Source organism: Citrus clementina, unplaced genomic scaffold, assembly GCF_000493195.1.
Source record: "Citrus clementina cultivar Clemenules unplaced genomic scaffold, Citrus_clementina_v1.0 scaffold_3, whole genome shotgun sequence".
In the NCBI taxonomy this organism is placed as follows: Eukaryota; Viridiplantae; Streptophyta; class Magnoliopsida; order Sapindales; family Rutaceae; genus Citrus; species Citrus x clementina.
In genome coordinates this window covers 17,448,892-17,458,602 of record NW_006262339.1, presented here as the reverse complement: position 1 = coordinate 17,458,602, position 9,711 = coordinate 17,448,892, and the positions used below count along the sequence as shown (strand labels likewise).

At 27.8% G+C, this 9,711-nt stretch overlaps 1 pseudogene; it reads right to left on the bottom strand.

Annotated features, from left to right (window-relative positions):
* Positions 1-2,994: 2,994 nt before the first annotated feature.
* Positions 2,995-4,305, bottom strand: LOC18048923 (annotated as a pseudogene).
* Between the last annotated feature and the right edge of the window lie 5,406 nt (positions 4,306-9,711).

Sequence of the window (9,711 nt, the reverse complement as noted above, 5' to 3'; positions counted from 1 at the left end):
AAGCATGATTTGTGTTCTTTTGTAAATAAGTATTTACATGTACCGATAAAACTCTTTTAAAATTAAAAAAGTCTCTTTCTAAATTAATAGATATTCATTTATCAATAAATTAATAAATTGTTCATTCATTAATATATAAATAATTTTATTAAAATAATATTTTTTTATTCCAAACAATATTATTATATAAAATTTTTACTTTCAATGTCAAACTCTCCAAGATATCTATATATGCAGCTATCTCTGAACTAAAATTAACTGCATAATCAACGACATGCCCATCAAAAGTGAATAATTACCGAATGGACTAATCTCTCTTCTGAAATGCCAAATTTCTGATGTGAGAGCAATTAGCAAATCGGGGCCGTGCAATTATTTATTATTACTTTGCTTGTCTTCTTATTGACAATTATTTATTTCGAGGACCCATTAATTAATTCTCCCACGCGAAATAACTTGGCAGCGAATCTATATCAGTCATCCCAAATGAATCTTTGCAATCAAGTTCCAGTGCAGCCCTAAATCTGTTATCTATATATATATCTTGCTGTGTTGGATGGTAATGGTATTAATTATTTTATCTTCTTATCTTCAATTATTTATTTAATGGACCACCTTTTTCGCACGTGCAAATATTTTAACCATAGCCCTTAATCATACCTGTTCGTTGTATGATAAAATCTCAGCCGTTGATGCATTATCTCAATGCATTATGGCTGTGTTTGGTATATTATATTGTATTATTTAAATACAATTATAAGGTATATTTGGCACACTGGATTATATTATACTGTATTACATTATTTTAATATAATTATATTATATTATGTTGTATTGTATTAGCATTAGACTATAATAATGCTGTACAATATTTAATATTACATTATACTATATTAATTTTTAATTATATTATGTTTGGACTTACACTGTATTAATTTTTTTGTGATTAATTTATATTATATATTTCAAAACAATATTTCTTAGTACTTAAAAAAAATACTAATTATAGAAGTATTAAATTTAAAAATTTTTTACATCATTTTTAATATAAAAATAAAAAATATCATAATTTTTCATTATATATATATATATATATAAATTCGAAACTTTTCAAATGGATTGAGTGATGAATTGCAAAACAACTTGTACATATTTTGCTTATATTATAAAATAAATGGTAAAATAAATTATAAAACAATAAACACAAATCTGACACATCACACATCATCCTTATCTCTTATCTCCCTCTTTTACCATCTCCAAACTCAATCTCCTTCTGTAATTCTTTTTCGTCCTTCTCTCTTCTGTTCTTCTTCCTTTGTTTATTTTTTCTTTATTCTCTGGGTTCTTTGCATCCTTTATTTATTTATTTATCTATGTAAAAAAGTCACCACAATCTATATAGATTTATAATTCTTATTCCATCTCTTAAATTCAACAATTCACCACCACAATCTCCACTAATCTCTTAACCACTCTCTCTCACATAAACTCCTCTGCTCTTTTAGATTATTATTATTATTTTTTTTTGGGGCTTTATAGAGTCATCAACTGAAACATTTAAACTCGAAACTTAAATGGAAAAATGAAATATGCACGTAAATCTGTTCGAATATCGCCGTAGCACCACTGCCACTCTACGCTGTTTTTCGAACTTCAAATGACGCCTTGACTCCAATCAAAGATTCAGACGCTTCGACTACACCGCTCACTTAGTGATTCTATTTGCTATGTTTGGCTCTTGAGAAATTGAAGGAGAAGGGAGGAAAATCTGTGAGTGAAAGGCGAGTGAGTTCGAGAGAAAAGTTTTATTTTGGGTTTTGCGAAGAGAAGATTTGGTTTGTGGTTGTGGCTGAGATCGTGAAGAAGAAAGTATTTTCTCTCTATTCTAATGCAATGCGGCCTAATTACGACCACCCGCACGGGTTTAATTTTTGCGGCGTTTGGTGTATTACAATGTGGTCAATACAAAGTTTATTTTTTGCCAAATATAGTATTGTATTAATTTAATACAATACAAGGCTATAATGAGGAGAAATGTTGGGTGCCAAACACACCCAAGGATTATTAAAATAAATATAGTAATTTATACAAATTAATCTATTTAAATTATATTTTTATTTATTTAAAAAGTTTAAAGTTATTTTTTTAGTTACTATTTACAAAAGGTAATATAATTAAAATGTGGTCTTGCTAACTTGGGGATTATGAGATTGTCAAATAAGCCCTTGAATTAAAACTTGGTTGTTTATCAAACTAGACTTTACACTTATATTTTTTATTATGAAACATAATTTGGATCCAATGATGATCATGTTTGTGTGTGTTTACCTTTCCACGAACAGTGAAAAAAATATGAGAGAGGAAAATGAACTATATAGGAAGAGATGAAAGTATAAATTTTTAAAATTATAAATTATTTTCTTTGAACTCATTCAAGTTAATTTGTCAAACAAATAAGAGGGATAAGCCGAAAATTTACCATATATATGTATTTTACATAGAAAAAAATGATAAAGAGCCCTAACTTTGACATAATGGTGATAAAATAATTATAAAATGGTGTGGTTTAATAGTGTTAATTGAAAAATAATGCTAATTTTTTACTTAGCAATATAGTACCATGCTGTTTTATATATAGTTGTTTTATCTCCATTGTATCAAAATTCTTTCTTTTAAATATCATTACTCCATATGTAAACAGATCAGTCTGCCATCGCCTGATTAATGATCATTCTTTTGATAATTTAGCTCGACCAACAATAAGAGAAACAACAAAATCAACTTTTTATATATAGGGCTACCTATGAGCTGCATTCTGGTATTGCAATATGAATAACTTTATTTAGCAAAAAATAATGCCAAAGAGACAAAGTACGCTGATAAAGCGCTGATAGAGTAACTAAATGTTTGGCAGCAGCTAGCCTTATTTCAAATTCCTAAACATCGCAGGTATATTTTATGAATCAAGAAAATGAAGTAAATATGAGCTAGCTACGTAGAAACATAAGCAAGAAGTTCCTGGTCATTTTCGAATATGGCCATAACTTCTTCCTCCAAGTGAACCCATACCTCAATTCCATCTCCAGATTTGGTGTCCATGAAATGAATTACATTCTTATAAGGAAAACAACCCCAAGCAACCGAAATAGGCTTCCCCAACCCAAAGTCTGCTTCATATACAGGAAACTTACATAAACTTGAGATAATGCAATAACCCAATTCTACTTTGTCAAATCTTTCACCATTCGTTATGGCCAAGTCAATGAGTTCTGAGTGTTCAACATTCTTTGCTTTTAAATAATCCTTGTCTATTTTGCCTATAGCATCTCTGAACTTGTTTACCATTCGATTATCATGATTTTCTTCTAAAATTGTCACAGCAAATGCAAAGAGATTCCCAAAAGAATCGGCCGGCAGCTGTGGTTCCATCCGCTTACGCAAATTCACTGCATGGACAAGCATGCAAGGTTTTTCAGGACTAACCTTGATACGAGTAGAAGCAGCAAGACGACTCCATAAAAAAGCTGACAATGCCTCGACACAGGTTGGATATATCAAGTTGTCTAACCCATATTTGTCTCTAAGAGTAGTTATCTTAGACCCCTCAAACAGAAATTTCTTCAACACAACTTTCTTTGGCCTAGGATCAAAACTCGTTCCGGAGCTGCCCCCTGCGTCCTTGGGGGGAAAGAGCTTCGCGGCCACAAATTCTGGAAGAATATTTTCACTCTCGCCACGAGCAACCGCAGCCCAGGTTTTGGTAAACGTGATCAAAGACGAACCATCTTCTATCCTGTGAGAAATCATCACAGCAATAGCAACATTGCCACAATTAAAAATGTTAACCTGAATGGCAATGGCTAAACCATCGACACTGACAACATCTTTTTCCTGATCAATGGGAGAAGTTTTTTGAACTCGCTTGAAAATTCAGGTTCATTGACGATTTCTGAAAGGTGACAACTGACTTTAGCCTCCGAGAAAACGACTCCCTCATCGTTGCAATCTACATAGTTGTTCTTGATGCGTCCGGCTAAGGGATAGTACTTGGTTAGCACATTGGACAATGATGATTTAAGAGAGTTACTAAACAGGTGGTTGTTGCTAACAAGTTTGTGATCGTCAAGATGATAGAAGTATAGTAAAGAAATATATACTGGTGGACCGATTTGATCAAGATGGGAAAATTGGTAATGGCGAAGTTGACTTGGTGTCGGAGTTGATGGTTTGATCATTTCTTTAGACATCGTTTCAACATCGATTTTCATTTTTACAAGGAAAACTTAAGATGCCCAATGTTGTCAATTGGTTGTCTAAGCTTTCTTTATTCTTAAAATTATGTTGATGAGTCCATTACTTATCGCTATGAGACATATATATAGAGTTGTAATGGTGAGAAAGATATGGTATATGTTTTCTGTTTTTCTAGAATAGAATTTTAGCTTTTTAAAGTTCTCTTGTTTTTGACTTTTGAGTATAATGGATTAGTATCCTCTTTTATTATTTTTTTTCCTCCTAGTATTTCCTGTCTTTTAAAATCAATGAAAAAAATGGCTTAATAATAATAAAGCGAAAAAAATTGGCTTAATTATTAAAGAAATTCCAAATTCAATCTTAGCCACTCATTAAACTAAGAGAAACTAGGAGACAAAAAAACTATAAAGGGATCCTTGTCTGAATATAATAATATTAATATGACGTATTTTATGTGCAAATTTATAATAATGACTAAAATAAATACAATGTTAAATAAAATAGGTAGGTATATATATGCAGACGGTGGTAAGGAGCATGATAATTAAAATAGACTTAATATTGGATAATATATGGTATATATGTAATATTAATGAATATGTTTACTACAATTTATACTCTTTTTTTTTTGCTATGTTAAAAAATGTGTAATGATAGAACGGTTTGATCAAGATAGGAAAATTCCCAGTGGTGAGGGTGATTAATTTAGGGTCGAAGTTGATGCTCTGACCATCTCCCTAGAGAATTTTTTTTCACCATTTATTTTTATTTTCACAAGAAAAACAAGTAATTCTCCCAACTGGTTGTTTAAGCTTTCTCCATTCTAAAAATTACATTGATGAGTCAATTATTCATCACTAATAAATCTATCTATCTATATCTATATATATATATAAAGTTGGGACTTGAGGAGGTGATGTGGCATCACCATTTCTCATCTTTGTATATTATCTATTATCTAATAAGTAAAGAAATTTTCTTTTAGATTTGACTTTTCATCTTCTCATAATTAATTTGATTGTTATTACACAATAACAATTATGTAAAGATTTTAATGAGGCGTATTCTTTATAATGAACATATAAGAGGGAGTGTTATGAATTTATTAAAATAAATGTAAATGTTTATAACATATATCTCTTGGCCTCCCCACTATCTCCCATTAGTAATCTTTAGCTTCCCAATAACTCCCACTATCTCACAAGGAATTATGATCCATAATTTTTCATTAATTTCATGGAGTGATTATGTAACTATAAAAGGAGAGCTCATCTTTTTGTTTTGTACACACACAATTGGAATGAATAAAATTACTCTATAATATATTTTCTCATTTTATTTTTTATCTTGCATTATTTCTTTATTTGTATTGTGGCTAATAGCTTTTTATTTTTATTTTTTATAAGGCCGTCTCATCTTTAAAAAAAATCTATTCATATTTTTTATCAGTTTCATCAAGTGTAAAGTAAGAAAAAAGGATAATACTAAATTCTTTTTTCAAAGCCGTGTGAAGCGCGGTTCTATTTTCTAGTATATATATAAAGCTGGGACTTGAGGAGGTGATGTGACATCACAATTTCTCATCTTTGTATATTCTCTATTATCTAATAAATAAATAAATTTTCTTTTATATTTGGCTTTTCATCTTCTCATAATTAATTTGATTGTTATTACACAATAACAATTATGTAAAGATTTTAATGAGGCATATTCTTTGTAATGAACATCCAAGGGGGAGTGTTATGAATTTATTAAAATAAATGTAGATGTTCATAACATATATCTCTTAGTCTCCCCACTATCTCCCATTAACAACCTTTAGCTTCCCTATAACTCCCACTATCTCACAAGGAATTATGATCCATAATTTTTCATTAATTTCATGGAGTGATTATGTAACTATAAAAGGAAAGCTCATCTTTTTGTTTTGTACACACAATTGGAATGAATAAAATCACTCTACAATATATTCTCTTATTTTATTCTTTATCTTGCATTACTTCTTTATTTGTATTGCTGGCTAATAGTTTTTTTTTGTTTTTTATAAGACTGCCTCATCTTGAAAAGAAATAAATTCATATTTTTTATCAGTTTCATCAAGTGTAAAGTAAAAAAAAGGATAATATTAAATTCTTTTTTCAAAGCTGCGTGAAACGCGGTTCTATTTTCTAGTTTATATATAGAGCTGAAGCTCTTTCCTTTGTGCGATGTAATGGTAAAGAAAAAAAAAGTGATAAATATTTTATCTTTTTCTATAATGAAATTTTAGCTTCCCAAAGTTTCCAATATTTAGCCTTTTGAGTATAATAGTCTAAAAGATTAAGATTAAGTGCTAAGTTGAATTTTTGGTGAGCACTTAATTAATAGTCATGATTTAATTTTTCTTTTATTTTTTTATTTTCCTTACCTAACAACCATTGATTAAATGCTTAGTAAAAGCTCAGCTCACGTTCTTATCCTAGTCTTAATATAACTTGTTTTATTGTAAGAGTTTTATAATAATAATCACTAATAAATTTAACATTGAATTTAATTACTATAAATATATATATATATATATATATATTTATTTATAGTAATTAAAATGGACATAATATTGAATAATGTTTAGTAGATATGTTATATTCATGAACATGATCATTACAAATATACTCTCTGTCTCTCTCTCTCTTTTTCCTTTTTTCTTTTTTCTTTTGTTTTCTATCTTCAAAATAATTGATAACCTTAAAAAAGTTATTTCTAATATTGATGTTTGATTCGTTATATTATAATAAATTACAAATGTTTCTTGAATTTTTTTTTATTGGATAGCTATTCCTCCTATTCTTTTCAAAATAAGATGGATAATTTGTTAAAATTTATTTAAAATTTTTTTACCAAACATCAAAATAAAATTTAATTTCTTAAAATATCTTTTGACTATTTCAAAAGTAATTCGAAATGGCTACGAGCAGAGCATAAGCAAGACAAGGTTTGGGTCGTGGCCCTGTAGAAAAAAATAATAAGCCCAAAAATTAATTTAAATAATAATATAACTTAAAAAAATCATTTTAAATTACTTCTATTTATCAAAATACCATCATACATATTAAACTAAAATAAGCTAATTTTATTGTGGTACATGTTTGACACTATTCTTCTATTCTAAAATTCCAATTTGGCAGCTCTCTCCTTTTAGATCGTTAATTCACAATTCTCACCTTTTTCAACTGCATTATTTGGTAAGTTTAGTTTATTATTTAGCTTCTTTATTTAAATTTAAAGATGGGAGATGATTTCTTGCAAGATTTCTTGCAAACTATTAGGTTATTTAAATCGAAAAGGAAATTGTAGAAATATTCAGTTAAGAATCAATAACACATGGCTTCGTTCCTTGAAAAAAGCAGAGCAAGTTTACAAGATTTTATTTTGGTACCTTTTATTTTTAACTGACTAGATGTCTTGATGTATAATTTGAATAATACATTATTAAAATTATTTCTTTTTGAAGTATTTTAATTTTTAATTAATAAATGCTTATTTAAATTAGAAACTTATATTAAATATATTTCTTCTTTATTTTCATCTTATGTTTCTCCGCCTCATCTTCGAGAATAGTCATTGTCTACAATGAAGTAAAATTCAAAATAAGCTAGTATTATTTTTTTTAGAAAAATATTTACAAAATTTTAATGCAAAGTTTGCATTCCAAATGATATGGTATTTAACATGTCATTTATTCATTGGTTCGATGAAATTATATCATTAATCATAAACTAAAAAGTTAATTTTTTCTAAATACATGGTAGTTATCAATTGGTGGCACATCATTTTAGATACATAGTTTGCATCCCAATTTTATAATTAAGTATATCATTATTGATTTTCTAAATATGGATTTTAATTAATGCATTTTTTGCTTTTAGGACTTATGCATGCTCAATAGGATTTATTTTCGGTAATTTATTTGATGTAGTACTCGAATAGTCACATCCCACCTAAAAGTGGTTTTAATGTGACATATATTTCTTCTTTATTTTGAGGAAAAATGACACCCACACCCTGAAGGTTTAGAGAAATAGTCATAAAGACCCTAAGTTTCTAATAAGAGATACCATTACCTCTTTTTACCATAATGCCTTTTGACTCTATAAATCCTAAAAAAATAACCCAAACTTTTATAATAAAATATAAATATGGCATTAAAATAGATGTAATAAATATATATTAAAATAATTTTAATATTTAAAGATATTTTTAGATTTTTTATTTATTATACTTATTTTATTATATTAAAGTAATTTTCAATAATAGATAGAAACATAATATTAAAATAAATAAATAAAAATAAAAATTATTTTGAATATTATGTAAAAGTTAATTTTAATATTATTAATAGAGAGATTTATTTAATTGTAAAATCTTTTTAACTAAAGATTTATTTAAAATCTTTATAATATTAAAAATATATTATTAAAATAAAAATAAAAATTTAAAAATTTAATATTATTTTAAATGTAAAAAATAATTTAATATTATTAGTCTACTAGATAGATTACATTATTTATATTAAATTTGTGTTAATTAAAAACCTTTAAAGTTAATTTTTTAATTACTATAATCAAAGGGTATAATGGACAAAAAAATGAGTATTATTGTCCATTTTTTAAAGCTTGAAAGTTTTTGTGACCATTTCCCCAAACCTTGGGGATGTAGGAGTCATTTTTCCTTATTTCGATCTAATATTTCTTTGACACAATCAAGAATTAGGTGAACCTTTAATATTTGATAACTTCAAATAATTGATAATTAACTGTAGAAAAATCGAGATAGTTGATAACTTCAATTATTTAATATTTTGTGCATGTCCTGATTTGAGGAGAACATTTTAAAAATCAATAATTTATTAATATGCTATAGAAATAGTCAATCAATATTTACATGCCAATAAGAGGTTATATATAAATCAATTGATTTACTTTATGCACTCCGTGTGATAGAAGATTAAACAAACTATCATATCTCTTAAAGTAAAGGACTTTGGAGGATTGATGCCATGAGATTCGATAAATAATTTTAAAGCAAATTGATTAAACAAAAATACGTTTGATTGAGAGAAGGATGTCAAAATTAGTGGCTGCAGCATCTAGAAGCCACATCTAGAAAAGTTGAAGCAGCAAATTTGAAGCAAAATTGGTGGCACACGACTTGGATGTTGAAGATGCCGAAATTTTGGAAAGAAGAGATGGTGCTGCCAAGGAAGAAGAAAGAAGAAGAAAGAAGAAAGAAGAAGAATGAAGAAACTTTGAAATTCAAAGGCAGTTGAAAAAAAAAAAATATTTAAATAAATAGAAAAGGAAGAGGGAATGAAGCCTATAAATAGATGCTTCATTCCGCTCTTCAATCAATCCATTCTTGAGTTCTGCTCTTCTACTATGAGAAAGAAAAATTAAGAGTTGTGTGAGAGATAAGAGG